Below are 20,628 nucleotides of genomic sequence, written 5' to 3' on the forward strand. Positions count from 1 at the left end.
GCCAATTATCAGGTTCCAGACTGCTGTGTAAAAAATCCAAAGAGAAATACATGAGGGTTTATTACAAATTGTCTCTCATATTCATTCAGACCCGAGACAATTATGGCCTTTTCAGGGAATCAAAACTGCGAATAGCAAAGAAGAGCAAAGAAAAAGATCTCTTTGCTGCTGCCTGCATCATTGTCATGTATTCAAGGCCTCTTATATGTCTGTGAATCAACTTGCAACTGATAACGCACATTTTGTGCAAAACAGATATTGGTCCTAAACTTTTTTTTCCAGGGGCAAACTAAACCTGGTCTTGGGGTCCCAATGGCTAGAGCAAGAAGCCAAGGTCCAGCCCAGCCCAGCTCCATCCTGGATGGCAGGTGGTTCACTTGTGTCCCACATCACACAGTGGGAGCCACAGACAGACAGGCAAAGGCTATTCACCTGCCCTTGAAACCCTTGAAAAGAGAAGCCTCCCTGGACTGTGGCATCAGCACTCATCTCAAGGGCCATGCACAAACAGCCATCTGGTCAGGTGGAGTGTAGGTTGGCTAAAAAAAAAAAAAAAAAAGGAGGGGGGAAAACGGTTTCAGAATCGGGCCCAGCATCCGCATTTTCCACTCTGTCAACTCCTTTCCCTAGTCAGTTCTGCTTTGTGCCAATGTGATTACTGACTTTGTCTTGAATAGGTCTTTTCATAATGGCATCTGCATGAAATGTCACAAGGAATTTCTCACAAGGAGAAGCGATGATGCAGCTAGAGTTCAGCACAGCAACGCAGACAAACTCTGCACTGTCTTGTTTAGAGAGGATGCACGTCCAGAAAGAGAGTCCACAGATACTGTCTGTGCCCCAAACCCAGGGGAGCCAGCCACTGCAGAAACGTGACCACCTACATTGGCCTGGAGGCTGTGTGAGCTCGTCCCAAGTATTCCTGTCCTGTCACGGTGGTGCGGCTGAGAATTTGGGATCCGTGAGTTGGCTGACAAATGCTTTGGTAAAGCAAAACACTGGCTGATGAGTCAGGAGGCCAGCGGGAAGGTCCGATTGAAGCCCCCCAATGGCTTTAGTCACCTTTGGAAAGAGAGGCCATCGGAGACGTGGAAGACCCACGTATCCCACCGGTGGGGAGGGATGATGACCCTTCACAGCTTGGCTCGAGGAGGACCCAGTGAGGCCTCCCAGGAAAGGCTGGAGAAGAGGTTGGGGCACCTGGAGAGAGGCTTGCTGGAGCCCCTGTACAAGCCCCCGGCCAGGGGGTGGCTGGCTGCTGGCGCAAGAGCGGAGCCAGGCTGGCAGTGGCCCATGTATGGCCGCTGCTGTGGGCCCCTGGCCCCGCCCCCATGTCTGACATCAGGCGTGGGGGCGTGGTCCAGCAGGCAAAGAGAAGGAAGATGTCAACAAAACAATCCCAGCGCAGGGAGAAGGGCTGTTCAGAAAGCTGTGCTCGGTAACACCCACCTGCTCAATGATAGCGACACCCCTGCTCAGTCAAAAGCACCACACTGGCCTTGTGTTCCCTTAGGGCATTCAGGCACATCAGCTGCTCGCCCTGGGAAGGATGGAAAAGACCGGAGAACACCCAGGGAAGCAACTGCACGTGCTGAAAATGTTGCTGTGAAAGTTGCATTACTCCACCCCTCGTTTCCCGACAAGCCGCAAAGATGTCGCTTCCACCCACCAGCAGCTCCAGCGCTCCAGGGAAGGCTCATCCGGGAGCGGAGACCTACCAGTGGCATAGGACTTCCTGCCCCCTCCGTCGGCCGGCAGCAGGCTGACAGACAGGCACGTAGCCCCCACCAGGAGAAGGACTGGCCCAGCCCACCCAAGCCCCAAGAAGATCCCCGCGGGCAGGCATGGGAAATCCACTTGGCTCTGGGCAGAGCCCAGCGCGGCACAGTGCCACGTGCTTCTGGTGGCTAAGAGAAGGAAAAGGCGAGAAGCGGCTGGGTGGGGCTTGCTTGGCACTTTGCTCCACTCCAGCCTGGCCGTCCATCCGTCTCTCTGTCTGCGCCCCAGCCAGGTCTGCCACTGCCGCCGCTGCCGTACCACCAGCTCCTGCCTTTGCAATGCAGCGCGGGCCAGTCTCTTCCCATCTGGGAACAAAATAACGCCCCCACGTCGGACATCGGATGCGAGGGGCATGTCTGGGGCTGCACTTGCGGCCCCTGATTGAGAGTGGCCCGGGTTGTTTGAACCCGTTCGCCCAATGGGGGCTCCGCCCCTGGGCTGGCACCAGCTAATGCAGCAGGGTGGCTGCAAGCCACTTCTCATTGGGATGAGCCAAGTAAAAGGGGCTCCAGGGGAATTCTCAGAGGCTAATAAACTTCGTGGCATCATCAGCCAGCGCCTCCCGAACATTAATGTCAGGTCTCAGCTTCTCTATAAATAATGCTTCCTTGATTTTCCTTCTATGTAGGTTCCTCTCACTCCCCAAAATAGATATTTTAGTGGGCACCGTTTGGCCTTCATGCTTAATCCGCATGTGCAATGACCAGGTTTTCGTTCTCTTTGTACAGAGTGAGCCTCATATCTGCTAGATGTTCTTTATAGTTATCTTTCAATGATCTACCGGATTCCCCAGTATAGAGATGTACATATCAGGCAGTATAGAAATAGATAGATAGATCGATAGATGATAGAATGAAGTGTAACCTAAACATTGAATTTTATATATTGCACCTTTCTTTCCACAGTTTCCTTCCCCCGTTCAGAGATTTCACAATCTTGTACATCACATCTCCTATCATACAATCTTGAGTTGATTTACAGTTGTTTAAGTGTCATTGGTGCTGTGCAAACAACATTCACCTTAATTCCCTGTCTTTCCAAGATTCTCTGGGTTCGCCATGTAAGTCTATCAGTAATGAATGGTATTTTAAGTACTGGCAAACCCTTAATGAATCTAGCTTTTTTCCAACTCTTTGAAACGGGCAATTCGTAACCATTCTTCCTAATTAGGTTTTTACCTTTCTCTCTAGATTCCTTTTGATGTTCAGCTGTGGAAACATCCTCTGCCCTCTATCACATTTTTCATAGTTTGTATTTTCACTATTTTGGGGTGTGCTGATTGATTCTTTAATAAAATATCCTTGTAGGCTGATTTTCTGCACCATTTGGTCTCCAATTGATTATTTCTTAATTTTATTTCCATATCTAGAAAAGAAAGCCAGCCCTCCTCACTCCCGCCCTCATAAAAAGGTAAAGTGTGCTGTCAAGTCGATTTCAACTCCTGACGCCTACAGAGCCCTGGGGTTTTCTTGGTAGAATACAGGAGGGGTTGGCCATTGCCTCCTCCCATGCAATATGAGATGATGCCTTTCAGCAGCTTCCTATATCGCTGCTGCCCGATATAGTACCAGCGGGGATTCAAACCGGCAACCTTCTGCTTGTTAGCCAAGCATTTCCCTGCTATGCCACTTAAGGTGGTCATGAGTCTTATACTCCCTCCCATATTCAATTTCTCAGATACTTCATCTGCCTGCTTTTCAATAGAAGTAATAATAATCAAATCATAGATGTACCTTTTATACAGAACTACATCAGAATGATGCTCCTTCTTTTGATGGTATTCATATATGAAAGAGCCATTAAAGGTGCTAGTCTATTTCCCATTGCAAGCCCTGTCTTTGCACATAGTACTTTCCATCAAATTCAAAGGTGTTACCTGGCAGGCATACAGTAATCATTGCTGTATTAATATCATTAATCGAAAAACCACACGTGCCAATGACATCACTCTTCCTTTCCAATGGCCATAAAAGAAGACTCTGTCTTGCTCCGTCATTGTCGACATTCGTGTGCAATGCCTCAGCATCCAAACGCTCCGACCGTGCTGGCTCCTCCCCCATCCCAATTCCACGTGAAGCAGTTTAACAAGACACGTCGGGGGACTCATTTGTGCTCCTTGTAGTTCCAGTGGGGAAGCGTTTACTTGAATAGAAGCAGCAATTGTTGGTGCCTCTATAGTTTGCCCTGATCACTCAATTATGATTACATCCTTCTTGTTGTTGCTGCTGCTGCTGTTGTTGTAGTGTGTCACACTCCTTATTGGGTCCTCACTCTTGAAGGCCTAAGACTGCTCAAGCCTTTCTTGTAGGGGGGTGGTTCCCACTTGACTCTCCCGGAATATTCCCCTGGGAAGGGTGAATCTAAAATAAAAACCATCTCATATAAAACGTGGATGGTGGCCACCTACCTGGGACTCCTTACAGCTAGAGCCGGAGGGGGGTTTTGTATCCTCCCACCCCCCGTTTGATCATTACACCAGCTGAAGAGTCCCTTGAGAAAAAGATTCACTCTGAAAAATAGGAAGGACATGGGAAACAAAATGATGATGATGATGATGATGATGATGATAAATTACAAAAAGCAGCTTTACTGGGAACAGCTTATATTCTGTGATGATATCTATAACAACCGACAATAAAATCCAGCCATCCCAGGTCCTTGGGAAGGACTCGATGTCTGGATAAAACAAAACAGTCAATAACACCTGCCTGACGGTGTAAACAAGAGATAATACATATGAAAGTAAGAAAAGAGTGTGAAAGGCTGCCTGCACTGAAGCTGGTGTCCAAAAAAGGAGAGTCTCCGGGGCGGAACCCCTTTGTTGGGTCTTTGTGAGAGTCTCAATTCTGGCTCAACTGCTGCTTCCCCTTCTAGTTCTGGCTCACTGGTTAGCTCCAGGCTGCTGCTGCTGCTGCTGCTGCTGCTGCTGCTTCATAATTCGATTTCTATACCGCCCTTCCAAAAATGGCTCAGGTTGGTTTACACAGAGAAATAAAAAATAAATAAAATGGATCGCTGTCCCCAAAGGGCTCACAATCTAAAAAGAAACACAAGACAGACACCAGCAACAATCACTGGAGGTCCTGTGCTGGGGGTGGAGAGGGCCACTATGCGCCTTATGTGTAGCTTTACCTGAGATTAAGACTGAGACATTACAGGAAACAAACCAGCTCATGTAGAGTGTGGCAGGAGTGATCATACAAGAGCTTGGATATGAACTTAACAAGCCAAAGATACAACAAAAGGGAAAACCAAAATGGAAGGTTTGATTGGAAAGTTATATCAGTAATTTAAGCCTGCAAATTGAAGGACATGAAAGAGAAAAAAGCTTAAGAATGAAAAGATCGAGGAATACTTAGTAAAGAAGTACCACTTGGATACCAGGAAGATCAAAGAAGCCCTTGAAATTGTGAAACAGCAAATTACAGCAATAGCGAAGAAGATCAGCTGATATGATGCTTGTGTACTGCAATGCCAACAAAATTTCCTTTTCTATTCAAATCAACGTCGGTTTTTATCAGAGTGTTGATGGAGAAAAATTGGATAACATTGTGAAACTGGACAGAGAACAGCTGCTTGGGTTTTGGAGAAACATTTGGGACAACCCTGTTGATTACAACAAGAATGCAGAATGGATAGAAAATGTTGAGGGGAAATTGGATGGAACCAAAATGGATGACTTGATAATAACACCCCTACTGGTTGAAAACTGAGCAAAAAAGATTAAGATTTGGACAGCACAGGGAATGAATGAAGTACATGGCTTTTGGCTCAAACATCTGACCAGCTTACATCAAAGATTAGCCAAGCAATTGAATGATATACTGGAAGATGGAGAACGGTGCGTGGGTGACAACTGGCAAGACTTGTCTTCTTCTGAAAGACTATGAAAAAGGTGCAGTACCAAGTAACCATAGGCCAATAACTTGCCTTCCAACAATGTTCAAGCTCACGACAGCAGTTGTAGCAGATGCCATGCAAGACCACCTAGAAAGGAACAGTTTGTTACCAATGGAACAGAAGGGAAACTGTCGGAAAAAAAGAGGCATGAAAGATCAGCTTCTTATTGACAAAATGGTTTTGGAAAACTGTAAACGAAGGAAGACAAAACTAAATGTAGCTTGGATTGACTATAAGAAAGTGTTTGACTCATTACCACATAACTGGATTTAAAAATGCATGGATATGATTGTAGTGAATGATAACATTAAAAACTTTGTTAAAAAGGCAACGAACACATGGAAGACTCATTTGCTAGTAAATGGAGAAGAGGTGGGAGAAGTTAACATCCGGAAAGGAATATTTCAAGGGGACTCATTATTGCCTTTACTTTTTGTACTCTCCCTAATTCCGCTATCCATTATCTTGAACAAAATAAACCATGGATACCAAACTTCAAAAACATCAGTTAAGCTTTCCCTCCTTCTTTTTATGGACGATCTAAAGCTTTACAGAAAATCACCATTGAAATTGAGTCATTACTTAATATGGTTAGAATTTATAGCCATGATATCGCAGTGGAGTTGGGATTGGACAAATGTGCTATATTATCAATAAATCGAGGAAAAATGACACTAGTGAAGGAATTGAGATGCCAAACAGAAACAACATAAAGAGTTTGTCAACTGAGGAAAGTTATAAATATTGGGGCATTCTCCAAAGTGACAAGATCAAGCATGCTGGAGTGAAGACCAAAGTTAGCAAGGAATATATCAGGCGAGTAAGAAAGACACTGAAGTCCAAACTTAATGGTGGTAACACTATCAAATCAATCAACACACGGGCAATTCCTGTAATCTGATATACAGCAGGTATTGTTGATTAGACACAAGCAGAATTGGATGCACTGGATCAGAAAACCAGGAAAATAATGACCATCAATCATGCCCTGCACCCAAGAAGTGATGTTGATAGGCTGTACCTGCCAAGAAATGAAGGTGGACATGGAATGTTGCAAGTCAGACAGTCTGTTGAAGAAGAAAAGTGCGCATTGGCTCACAGTGAGGCTATTCACATGGTTGTAGAAAATTGGGCTAGTCTCTGCTAGCCCGATTTTCTACGATCGTGAGGACCACTGGGCTCGGCTGCAAGCCCGGTGGTTCTTGAGTGGGTAACCTGCTCAAGTAGCCCACCTCTTGTGCTCCTCAAAACCTGGTTTTGAGGATCGTAAATAGCTGCGGTGTGGCTCTGCTCCATGGCTACTCATGAGTAGACCCCCCGGTGGGAAGCTGAAAAGCAGCCTCCCGGCTCGGGGGTCTCCCCAGTATGCCCTGTGCGCTCGCGCAGGGGATACTGGAGCTTCCGGGGGCTGTGTGGCCCCCAAACTCCCCAGCTGGCTCCGTCATGGAGCCAGCAGTCATGTGGGTTGCCGATCCAGCCGCCCAGGGCTCCCACCCTACTCATCTACAGGGAGAGCGGGCTTAGCCTGCTCTCCCTGCTTAGCTTCACAAACCAGGTCTCACTGATCGTGAGACCTGGCTCAGTCTGTTGAAGAAGAAAAACAAGCATTGGCTGAATACATCAATGAAAGCCAAGAAGAAATGTTACAGGAAGTGAGTAAGACAGGACTGTTGAAAATAAAGGAATCAAAGGATGAATACAAAAAACAGCAGATGAGGAATCAACGAGAAAAATGGCACAACAAAACATTGCATGGTCAGTTCTTTAATGACATACCGTCAAAAGTCAACAATAGCACAACATGGCAGTGGTTAAAGAAGGGGCTACTGAAGAAAGAAATGGAAGGTCTCATTTCTGCAGCCCAGGAACAATCACTACGAACAAATGTTATAAAAGCAAAAATTGATAAGACCCAGAAAGACAGTGAGTGTCGGTTATGCAAGGAAGTGGATGAGACGGTTGAGCACCTTGTATGTTGTTTTAAGAAAATTGCGCAGACTGATTATAAGGAAAGACACAATAAAGTTGCTGCAATGATCCACTGGAACCTTTGTAAGAATTACAAATTGCCAGCAAGCAAGAACTGGTGGAATCATCCAATTGAGAAGGTCACAGAAAATGAGGAGGCAAAAATCCTTTGGGATTTTCGAATACAACCTCATAGGCATTTAGTGCATAATATGCTGGATCTGACAGTCATAGAGAAGAATCGGGTTCTGATCATTGATATTGCAATCCCAGGGGATAGACGAGTTGGCGAAAAACCACTGGAGAAAACAACTAAATACAAGGACCTTCCGTTTGAAACTGAGCGTCTCTGGATGGTAGTGGTGCCAAGAGTTGTTGGTGCCCTTGATGCAGTACCAAAAGAATTTGAACACCATCTTGACACCTTGGGCATCGATAAAGTTACAAAACATCTGCTACAAAAGGCCACACTACTCGGGACAGCACGAATATGATGTTATATTGCTTTTAAAAGGTATAATGGGATATCACCCCAATCTTAAACTGTATATAGGTATATACATATTTTAACATTTACTGGTTTTTACTCTCTGTTTGGTCAATGACTGTAAATAAAATTACATTGCATTACATGATGTTATCTTTATTTTTTCTTTAGTTATCCTAGACCCTTGGAAAGGGCCCAATAATTAAAGTACCAAATCCAGTCAATAACATCTGGTAGACTGTATGTAAATAGCATAACAACAACAACAACCACAACAACACCACACAGCAGGAATCAATAGTTTTGCTTAAAAAGGGAAAAGCAAGGGAAGCAAGGGAAGCAAGGGGTGTGTGCAGCCCTGGATTAACCATAAGGCAAAACAAGCATGTGCTTAGGGCATCAAGGTAAGGGGGGCACCACAGAGTTTGCCACAGAGTAGCAGACAGTTAAAAAAGGGGGGGTTAACTTTTCTCCCAGCCCTATTGGTTCTCCTGGAGTCATGTTGTTGTTGTTGTTTCGATTTCTATACCGCCCTTCCATAAATGACTCAGGGTGGTTTATACCGAGAAATAACAACAAATAAGATGGATCCCTGTCCCCAAAGGGCTCACAATCCAAAAAGAAACATAAGATAGACACCAGCCACAGTCACGGGAAGGACGCTGTGCTGGGGGTGGAGACAGGGCCCGTTACTCTCCCCTGCTAAATAAAGAGAATCACCATGTTAAAAGGTGCCTCTTTGCCAAGTTAGCAGGGGTATGCTCCTCCCCTGCTTGGAATTTGTTTGTAACTGCAGAGCTGAGGAAGCTGGCTGTTGGGCTCCCTCCAAGAAGGAAAGTAAGAAGACATTTTGTAAAAATCAACCCTTTGCTGTTGATCCAGAATTTTCACTCGAGGCACACATGATCAGGCTCAAACTATCATTCTTCGGAGACATTATGTGAAAACCCAGCACCCTTGAGAAGTCCATAATGCTGGGAAAAGTTGAAGGAAAGAGAAGAAGAGGACGACCAGCAGCAAGGTGGATGGACTCGATGATGACAGCAATGAATGCACCACGGAGGGACCTGAAAGGCCAAGCTGAAGACAGATCATCCTGGAGAGAATCTATCTCTGTGGTCGCTAAGAGTCGACACCGCCTTGACGGCACTTCATCAATCAATCAATGAGCAGTAACTTAGAGTAGACATTTTTCCATTTCACTCTAGGTTACGGCTGTATCACACCTTTTAAGCAAGCGAACCCTGCTGTCTATTCACGGAGGCTGTTCTCACGCACAGGCACAACCAGGCTAATGAAGCCGAGCCTGGTCTTGCCTGCATGTGAGGACCGATGGGATCGCGCCCAGTCCCAGTGTCGCCTTGGTGGCAAATCCGCCAAGCCAGCAACCCCCTGAAATGGGATAAAGGGAGCCGGTGTCCCCTTAGCCCCTTTTCTTGGCCCTCTGCCAGCAGCTGGGACTGGGAGATTGCGGGCTCCCAGCCAGCACTGGGGGAATCCCTATCATGCACTGCCGACTCACACGGTGCATTATGGGAGTTCTGGTGGGCGGGGTGATGCGTCCCGACCCACCGACCCTCCGTGCTGCCAGAGAAGATAGCTGCACGTCTGGGCGCACGACCTCCACGCCCAGCGCAGAGGCAATGGTCACCGGCAGGGAGGGAAGCTCTCCGAGGCCCCCCGCCCGCCCTCCCTCGAGCACTTTCTCTCCACCGTGAGAAATGGCTCCCTATCATCGTGCTTTCAGGAGAAACAAACTCTTACTCTTGTGTTCTTGCAGGCAAACAAACATGCTTCTTGATTGCTGGGTGAGCAGAGGACACCATTAAAGCGGACACTGAAAAGCCCAGCAAGGGAAGCCCAAAGGCCTGAGTCGAACTCCAGTCCGTATTAACAGGAAGCGCGAATAGGTAACTCTCCTGGGGTCATGTTTACTGCTCAGGCTTTTTCTTTCCGAGATCATTTGAGTCATCCTAGGGTGAGTCACTCTGAGTCAGAGGGACTCTGAAGTGAGGAGACTTTTAACCTCCTCCTCCTCCTCCACTTTGGGAGGAAGCATCAGCACACGCGTGCTGTAGGTTTACATGCCGTCTCTGTGCTTTTGGTTTTTTCGGGCAAGGGCTCTCATGCCCCCAATGCTTGCTTGGGTGACCAGATGACTTGCCTGCCGGCCCCCACAGGCCCTTGTTTGGACAAAGCAAGAAATGTTGGTGATGGGACCTGCTCTGGGCTGGAATTAAACAATTCAGCCCAGCCGGTTCTCCTCATCCTCTTTCTATCTGTTTATTGATTTTTCTGTGAAAATCACGGTCAGACCTTTTAAAAAGCAATGTATAAGTAGCTGTAGCAGTAGTAGTGGTGTAGTGGTTAGAGTGCTGGACTAGGACCGGTGGAAGACCCGAGTTCAAATCCCCACTCAGCCATGAGACTAGCTGGGTGACTCTGGGCCAGTCACTTCTCTCTCAGCACAACCTACTTCACAGGGTTGTTGTGAGGAGAAACTCAAGTATGTAGTGCACCGCTCTGGGCTCCTTGGAGGAAGAGCAGGATATAAAAAGTAAAAATAAACAAACAAATAAATAAATAATAAACCTCCACCGTCCCCCTTTTGTGTGCTTCCAATGGGGAGGGGGGGAGAACCAGGCACCTCCTCCCCATTTCCGGCACACAGGGGGCCCCTCAGTCTTGCTGGGCTCAGTCAAGGGGGCAGTGGCTGTCCAGCCAGGCAGAACCATGGCGAAGAAGAAAGCCCAGCAGGAGGAGGAGGGGGGGGAGCCCCCACCTGCTCTGTTCAAAATAATTCTGCAGCAGCAAAGCCGCCACCACCTAAGAAACAGGAAGGCCGAGGAGTGGGAGCCGAGTGCCCAGTCAGTGGCCCTCTCCCGAATCCCTGGTGGTGGTGGCCAGGCAGGGCTTGGGGGAATTGCAAGAACCAAGGAAGTGCTGTGGCCCAGCAGGGGCCCAGCCTGAAGTGGGCCCTGGAGGCTTGGCAGGCAGGGCTTCTGCCTCGGAAGAGAGGGTAGGAGTTCACACACCGAGATCCTTGGACCCTGGCCACACACACGTCGGGCTTTGTCTTGTGAATTCCTGCTAATCTTGTGGTGTTTTTCCGAGAGAGAACAGCTTGGGCGGGGCACTGACTCTGGCGCTGGCCTCTGCCCCACCTTGCTCCAGGTGTGTGTCATCTGTGGGGCTGCTGCTGCTCCTGCTCTGAAGAGCAGGCTGGGCCAAGGGCAGGAGCCGGTTAGGGTGAGCGTGTTCATCTTGGCGTGAGCTGAAGGGCAAGAACACAAGGGCTCTTGTCCCTGGGGCTCTGAGCCGTGGGGCGAGCTGCCTGGGGCCTCAGAAGACCTTCCTTCCGTCTTTCCATTAAGAAGCTGGCACGGGAGTTGGACTGCTTGAGTACTGGACCTGGTTTTTATCAGAGAGAGGAGCGGTGGTTGCTTGGGCTGAGGAGATGTGTCCGGGAGAGCAGAAAAGTGGGGATTGGGGGGGCAGCTATATCACAGGTGGCGGGCAGAGGGAGGTGTGGCGGTGGGAGTTGGGCTGGCCGTTACAGGGGAAAGCGGTCCAGGCAATTGAGGCCTGTTCCTTTCCCCAGCTCTTCTCCCAACCCCGAGACCCCTGGGAGCTCTGAGAACACTCCCTCGAGGATTAGGGTGTTGCAGTTGAATGCCAGGTCGGTAAATGCTAGAACATTTCTCATCCACGATCTGATTGTGGATGAACATGCTGACCTGGTATGTGTGATGGAGACCTGGTTGGATGGGCTGGGCGGGGTTGGTCTCTCTCAGCTCTCTCCTCCAGGTTTCCTGATCCTGCAGCAGCCCTGCCTGGAGGGTCAGGGAGGGGGCGTTGCAGTCATCTTTCGAGAGACCCTCCCCATTTCCAGGTGCCCAGTCAGGCAATCTCAGCATTTCGAGTGTTTGTCCTTGAGGGTGGGCCTCCGAGATAGGCTGGGGATTCTGCTGGTGTACCGACCACCCAGAAGTGCTCAGTGGCCCACCAGATAGTTCACAGAAGGCAGATCTGGCCACAGTTACCCTTGCCTTAGTCACGTCACGGCTGGATTACTGAAATGCGCTCTATGTGGGGCTGCCCTTGAAGAATATCTGGAAACTGCAGCTAGTGCAAAATGCGGCAGCGAGGGTTTTATCTGGAGCTGCCCAGTGGGAGCACATCACATCACATCTGGAGCTGCCCAGTGGGAGCACATCACACCCAGTGGGAGCACATCACACCCATTTTGAAAGAGCTGCACTGGCTGCCAGTGTGTTTGTCCCACCAAGCTGTCCTTCTTTCAGTGGAGGCTCTCACTGTTCTTGGTGTGGCAAAACAGTGCTATAAGTGGAGTGGTGCACCCCGCTGCCCCCACCGGCTACTGGTCTGGCCTAAGGCCAAACTACATCCAGGGTTACACTGGGTTGATCTTGTCCTTCCTGTGCAAAAAAGACATCAGCACAAACTACACAAAGACCCAGGGATGGCCTTGCAAGATCAAAGCTCCAAGGAAGGGTCATTACGGGCTGACACCCTGGACACCTGCCCCCTCCCAAGTGCCTGGGGTGCTTTTGCTTAATCCATTCCCTAATCCAGGCCAGCGTTTAATGGCGCTTTAGTTTTATTCCTGTCCTGGAGTAGAAGTGTGGCTAACAACCAACCAACAGCAAGAGCACTGGAGGCAGTTCGCACTTGCCACTCTGTAAATAAGATCTGTGTCATCAAACCACTAATATTCCTGATTCTCCTCCACTGCCTTGTCCTTGGGAGCTACAGCTCTTTCCTCTGGATTCTACACTGGCGAAAAGGGTGGCCCAAAACCGCCTCCATAAACCAACTAACAAAGCTCCTTACTCAATAACAGAAAGCAACAGAGAAAGAGAGATGATGAGACCTACAAAAAGACACAGAGAGGACAAAAGGAAGGGGAGGGACAGAAACAAAGACACACCATTCTTCTAGCCAGGTATTTCTGTCTCTCTCACTTGGAATTCTGAATTTTTCTTCATAGGGATAACTGGCTCTGTAACAAGACGTTTGTAGTAGCCTGCTTTTTTAGGAGAGGAGAGCTGGTCTTGTGGTAGCAAGCATGACTTGTCCCCTTAGTTAAGCAGGGTCCGCCCTGCTTGCATATGAATGGGAGAGTTGATGTGTGAGCACTGGAAGAGATTCCCCTCAGGGGATGGAGTCAGAAGGTTCCAAGGTGGAGGAGCAGAAGGTTCCAAGTTCTCTCCCTGGCAGCATCTCCAAGACAGGGCTGTATAGTCTCTAAAGAATATAAGAGCAGCCCTGTTGGGTCAGGCCCAAAGTGTAGTCCATCCAGTCCAGCGTCACACAGTGGCCCACCAGATGCGTCTGGGGAACCTACAGGCAAGAGGGATGGGCATGCCCTCTCTCCTGTTGCTGTGGCTCCCCTGCAACTGGTATTGAGAGGCATCCTACCTCTGAGGCTGGAGATGGTCCACAGTCACCAGACTAGTAGCCATTGAGAGACCGGTCCTCCATGCATCTGTCTAAGCCCCTTTTAAAGCCATCCAAGCTGGTGGCCATCACCACATCCCATGGCAAGGAATTCCATAGATTAATTGTGTGCTGTGTGAAAAAGTACTACTGCTGTTCGGTCCTAAATGTCCCGACCTTCAGTTTCATGGAGTGACCCCTGGTTCTAGTGTTGTGAGAGAGGGAGAAAATTTTCTCTCTGTCCACCCTCTGCACTCCATGCATAATTTTATAGTCCTCAATCATGCCTCCGCTAGTCGCCCTTATCTATCTATCTTTATTTATTTATTTAATTAATATATTTTTATACCACCCAAAACTTATGTCTCTGGGCAGTTTACAACTTATTAAAGCTAAAAGGCCCCAGATGCTGTCGCTTAGCCTCCTATGGAAGCTGCTCCAGGCCCCTGATCCTCTGGGCTGCCCTCTTTCTTCTGCACCTTCTCCAGTTCTGCGATGTCCTTCCTAAGAGACGATGACCAAAGACTCTTAGCTCTGCTTGCAGGAGTTAGCTCGGCTGTTTTGAGAGCTACTTTTATTCAGTGGCAAAGCATCCTTTCCCAACTGACTCCTCTTCCAGTTTCAGGAGCTGTATTGTATTGTATTCCAGACCTGGAGTTGAGGCAGGGCTCACGAACAGCCACCACCAGCAGCAGGACTGCCCTGGCCTCCCGGGACACAGTATCTGTCTCCTTAAACCATCCACATTCCTGACTCCACTCCACTCACTTCCTTGGCCTTTGGGGGCTACTGCTCTTCCCTCGGGATCCCACACCTCCCAAGTGCCTTTCCCCAGGCCCTGCTCCATGCAGAGACTCTAACAGGACCCCGATGAGTCAGCAGGAGGAGGAGGGAGGAGGAGGCGGTGGCTGGGGTGCGCTTCTCATCTCTCTGATTTTTAAAAACGTGTTTAATGTGTTGTTGGTGTTGCGCCCTGCTCGCAGAGTTTCGTTTCAGTACCCCCAGCGGAATTACATGAAGACTTCAACACACAAGGTTTTGAACCGAAAAATATATTGTAGAAAATAAGAGAAAGGCACTCACATGATACTGTAACTCAGTAAGTCCATTCACATGTAGATACATATATACAACAGTCACATAGATACAGCGTTCACATGGTCAGCCGGGTGGACCACACTGTAGCAGCTTCTGCCTACTGTGGGCACTTTGCTCTTCTCTGAGCCTCCTCCTTATACTAGCTTAGGCCAATCACTGCAGACCATTACTTGTAACTGGCCTCACATGTCGCTAGCACTAATCTGGTTGTTTGCAGACTATTCACAGTAATATGGTGACTTGCACCTTTTTGGTTAAAGGCATCTTACACCACAACACCTTACAGAGATACATCCTGACATGTGTCGTTAGTTTTCCAGCAACGCCCAGCAACAAATAACCATTCTGGCAGATATTATCATACGACAGTCTTAACTGTGCAACACGTTACATCTGCAAAGGCAAGGCATGGAGAAAAAAATAAAGGAGAAAAAAGATGGAAGCATGAGAGGAGAAAGGGGTCTCCATCTGCTTATTCACTCCCCTCCCCTAGAATTGCTCACCAAATACAGTCTATGTTGCACTTATTTAACGCACGAGATCTGGGAGATCTTCCTCCCTTTCCAGATTTGACGTGAATGGTTGCCATCGTAAGAAGGAGCCTGCTGTTCTCTGGCTGGCAGGCTAAACTGGGCCAGTGATGCCTGCAGGAAGGAAAGGGAACGGACAGAGAGGGAGGCAGGGCAACCCTGGGGCTTCTCAGCGCATCATCTGCTGCACATGAGAGGAAGGCCTCCTACTGAGTTAGGCCTTTCCCCCAGTCTAGCTCCGTATTGTCTCCCCTGACTGGCAGTGGCTCTCTGGAACTTCGGGAAAGGGAAGCTCTTTCCCATTCCTACCTGCCAGCGAGCACGTGCATGGAAGGCGCATGCGCAGCCGCCATACCACTCCCCCCCCCACTGTCTGGTCTCTCCAGCGCAGTGGTGAGACGCAGAGCTGGAGGTGCTGTGAGCAGAGTCTGCAGTGCGGCCGGCCCCTCCCGCCCAAGCCCCTTTGGCCTCCCTGCCTCAGGACCCGGGTGGCCCGCGGCTTCCCAGCAGAGTGAGTGAGCTCGCCCCAAGGAGTGCCAAGGACGAGGCAAAACCAGAAATGAGCTGGATCACTCAGCTGCATGTGCAGGCACCCAGAAGAACAGCGAGTCTGAACTGGATGGGCAGACGGCGCCCCCGCCATTCCTGACGCCTGCTCTGTGCACGGGGGCCGCTTTGGGCCTGGCCTGCCAAGGGGGGGGGTCCCTCTGGGTCCCCATTCGGCCTGCAGAGCTGCCTTCACTCCAGTCTCCCCCTTTTGTCAGAGAATTATTTCACGACGATTTGAACGAGTTCAGGGAATTAATCTTGCTCTCCATTTTAAAGCTTCATTAGCACGATCACAGCTAAGAGGCTTCCAGTGTCCTCCTTATTGTTGCTTTTTTATTGCTGTCAGATAAATTAGTCTGGACCTCGTTAAGGGCTGAATGTATTGCACAAGTGACAGAGCAATTTTGGGCCACAACGCCTGCCAAGCATGCTAAGCAGGAGCAACAGGCGCTGCTGCTGGCAGCACTCGAGGACCTTCCTCCGATCCCGGGAGCCGCAGAGGAAGAGCTGCTGCTGCTGGAAGGGGGGGTGCAGGGTGTGTGTGTGTGTGTCCCACCAGGAGGCTTTACACACAGGGCTTTTACTGCCCGTCTCCTCTGGCATGGAGTGGGGCAGCCCACATATTAGCTGCACTTATCAGGGACCAGGACAGACAGGACTCTGTTTCCCCCCAATCAAGGCTGCACATTCTGGCTTAGTCTGAAGTATGTCTGGCTTTAAAAAATCTTCGAATTTCAGTGGCTCAAAAACAAAAACAACCCCACTCCCGAGGCTTCTGCCATTTCTCTGTGATGTAAGGAGTGGCCATTGGCAATAATTGGGCCTTTTTCAAAACTCAAGGAAGGGGAGTTTGACAGCTGTGTTGGGCATGGTCTGCTCTGAGTGATTTGCAATGGCAAGCACTGGGAGGGGGCAGGGGCTGTATGGTGAAATTCTGTGGAGGGAGTCCAAAAGGGGAGGGGAAGGGAGAAATTCTTGAGTTAAACACTTACAGCTTTACATATGCAGAATGGAGACGACAGCTTCGATGTAACCTGAGCCCTTTCTGACTGAGCTGATTCCACCGGCTGCATTTTAAAATGAAAGTAATGATTTCTACTTTAAACGTCCCTGCCTCTGAAATGGTCTGGGGTGTGTGTGTGGGGGTGGGGGTGGGGAAACATGAGGTGTTGAAGGCAGTCACTCACAAAGGCAGGGTTTGGGTTTGGGTTCAGCGTTCTGTTGTTGGCAACTTGTCATGCTGGTCCTGCGGTCTTCCATAACCAGCTGTCAAACAAACAACAACGAAAAAGCTCTCTCGCTTCCTCCGGGGATGTGATTCGTTGGATAAGAAACCTGGAGCAAGCGGTGAGGGATTGCGGAGAGCAGCCGACCCTCTGTGAACTGCCCATTTAATCCCCCAAATGAAACTTCTTGCAAAACTGCCATGAAGCAGATTTGCTCTTCAGAAGCTCTACACATGAAGCCAGGAGTGAATAACTCCCAGGTGAGACAGCACCCATATTCAAGGCAGCAAGGAAGGCGCCAGGGCCCAGAGGGAGCCAGTGCTGGCAGAGGAGGGCTCGATGCCTCGCCATGGTGGCCCTTTTCCTGGCAGCCTGGCTGCACGGCCCTCATCCTGCGCGGATCCCACATGGGCCCCTCTCTCACCCGACTGCATGGAAGTACAGTCGGCCCGCTGTGTGGTGTCAGACCTCATGTCTGACCAAAGGCCATCTGGTCCGGTCCAGAGGCAGAGCCTGTCCCAGGCCAGAAGCAGGAGAGCCTGGCAGAGGAAGCAGCTCCACAGATCTCCACGCCCACCTCCTGGCTGCTGGCCACCCCTCTAGTTCTCCGGGGAGCGAAGCCGCCATGAAGCAAGCTCTCAAAGGCCACTGGAGAGGCTTGCAGAGGCCCAATGAGGCGGGCGACAGCTGGGATGGTGGGCAGGCGGGCAGTGGGGGAACAGTGTGAGCAGCTGCCGGCTTGAATGCTGCTCCAGCAGGAAACGGCCAGGCTGCTGGCTGCCACCTCTGCAAGACATGAAGGCTGCCTCTGCCTGCCGTCAAGGCCTAGGGATGGAGGCCCATCCGTCCGGGAGCTGCTAGATGCTGGGTGGACCTCCCCGACTGGGAGGCCAGGGCAGGCGGCAGCAGTGACCCCCACCCACTGGCCCCAGCAGCTGTCCGAGGAGGTCGCATGCACCAAGCTGCCCTAAGAGAGTTTCAAAACTGCCATGCTTGGGTTGTTGAGCTCTGGGCCCCCTGAGTATTATCTTCATAACGGAAGGTGATCCGTTTCCATCTGAAATCAACCCAAAGGCTGCCGACTGGGACTGGCTGAATGGAACCTCCGATATCCTCATTGAGAGCAGGTCTCTTTCCAAGCGCAGGTTGAAGCCCCTGAAGCAGCTTGGGAGGAGGTCGGTCCCTGGAGAATTGGCTTCTTCCTGCCTGAAGGCCCTTCTCTGGGTGCTGCTGTGTCCATCGACAGAGGCTGCTGCCAGACAGGGATGCTCCATTTAGGGAGGCTGGGCAGACTTTGGCCCCATCCTTCCATTCTCTCTGTGGTCTAGATAGCATACGAGGAGCTATGCGCCACATTTCTAGAGCAGGGAGGTGGATCCAGAGGTGGCGTGTGTCCAGACCCCCAGTCTCCCCGATGTCCAGACCCCCGATCTCCCAGTCCATCTTGTTTGTGTGCTGTCGCTTGGGGCTCATGACATGGGGCTCTCCTGACCAGGCTCCTCTTCCAGACTAGTCACCACCAGCCACACTGACTGCCTGGGCAGGCTTGGAACTAGAGACCCTAGAGATGCTGCTGCTTTTGCTGAGAGAGAGAGAGAGAGAGAGAGAGAGAGAAGCAGGTAGGCTTGTGCATTTCGATTTGAGCACAAAATGTTTTGTGCCCGAAAATGGCAATTTCGGAGGTTCTGTAACCAAAACAAAATCAAGAATTTAAAAACAGAGATTTTTGTTTCCAAATTGAAATGACTGTTTTTGCGGGCAGAATGCTTTGTTCTTCGGAAAAGCATTGCAATTCAAATTGACTTCTCTGACTCTGTCCACTCCAGCTGAGGCACTGAGTCATTAGCAGAAGATAAGATATGCACAAAGCTTTTGAGCTTGAATGGTTTAGTTAAGTGTTCTATTCAGTGTGATTGAAATGCAAACTGACCTTGCAAAGGGATTTGGAAGACAACATTTTGAGACAGAAATACCCAAATATCTTTGGGAGCTCAATGCAATTCCAAAGCTCTTGCTAAAAGCCATGGTATGAATTGTGTGGAGAAGCTTTTCAAGAAGCTGGTTAGGAAAGTTCTGAAATTACACAGGTGTTTCTTTCCAAAGGTTGAGAAAGAATCTCTTGACTTGTTCAGGGCTCTTTGAAGAGCTATTTTGTTTTTCTTCTGATTTGTATGAGTTATAGTGGTGTCTAAGTTTTGTTGCCCAAGTTGAGCAGTCTAATGTAATTTAGGCCACAGTGAAATTTGGTGGGACATGATGTCTAAGTCAGGGGTTCACAACTTTTGCCATTGCAGGGACAGGTCATCCACATGGGACTACAGGAGACAAAAGGAGGGAGGTGGGGAATAGCCCTGTCAATCTATTGACATCCACAGGAATCTTAGTTGCTTCTCTCTTTCCTGTAACCATGATCCATGGATTTGCACTTTCTTAAATGCAGTGATGATAAATCTCAACAATTCTGAACAGTAGGCTGATTTGTTTGGGCTACGGCTCATTCCAGTTCAGTTAAATGAACATTTGAAGCTGTTCCATAGTACCAAGGCAGTTTTATTTTATTTTTTTACATTTTATATCCCGCTCTTCCTCCAAGGAGCCCCTCCAAGGAGCCCAGGAGCCCACTACATACTTAGGTTTCTCCTCACAACAACCCTGTGAAGTAGGTTAGGCTGAGAGGTGAATGGTCCAGAGTCACCCAGCTAGTATCATGGCTGAATGGGGATTTGAACTCGAGTCTCCCTGGTCCTAGTCCAGTACTCTATACCATACTATAACCACTATACCATACTGGCTCATTGATCTATCTTGCTATCACAAATGACTGGTGGTCACTGTTCCATGGGGAGGGAGTGTTTTTATTGAAAGATTGCTTGAATCCACAAATGGGTTGTGCTGCTGTGCTAGTGCCACAGAGACAGGCTCCCACCCGCTGCAAAATTATCAAATAACTGTGCCAAAAAATTAAGTGTTGTTGTTGTTCATCATTCTCTTCACTCTTTCAACTTATTTATGTGGGGCTTCAGGGGCAAAACAGTGGGTTGGGCGGCAGTGCCCCAAGGGTGGTGCACCCAGATTCCAAATAGGGCAAGGGCTGCTTTCTTAGGAATTTGTCAGGTTTATGTGTCTTTAAGATTTCCCCCCCATAGGGAATAATGGAGGTTTCAGCAGCCCCATAACTCCACCTGGGGGACACTGGGATGGCCCGAAGCGAGTGGTGGTGTAGTGCACAGAGGGTGCCAACCACCCCCTGCATTGCTAACCCATTGGGGTACTCGGCTTTGTTGTTTCTGAGGTGTTGGGTTTAGATTCTCTGGTAGCAAATGAGATTTTTAATGAAAAACCATGAATCCACTCTCATATGCTACCAGAGAATCTACTCTTGGAGCACCTCTAGAACAACAAAACCCTGTACTTCATGGGTTGGCAACCCATGTGGGTGGTTGGCACCCTATGTGCACTACACCGCCACTTGCTCTGGGCCACCCCAGTGCCCCTCAAGTGAAGTTATGGGACTGCAGAAACCTCCATTATACCCTAAGAGGAACATCTGAAAGACGCATAACTTCATTAATTCTTTAAAAATCAGCCCTTTGCCAAATTCCTCTGAAAAAATTGTGGTAGCTTCCTTGTA

This window comes from Hemicordylus capensis, chromosome 1 (assembly GCF_027244095.1).
Source record: "Hemicordylus capensis ecotype Gifberg chromosome 1, rHemCap1.1.pri, whole genome shotgun sequence".
Lineage (NCBI taxonomy): Eukaryota > Metazoa > Chordata > Lepidosauria > Squamata > Cordylidae > Hemicordylus > Hemicordylus capensis.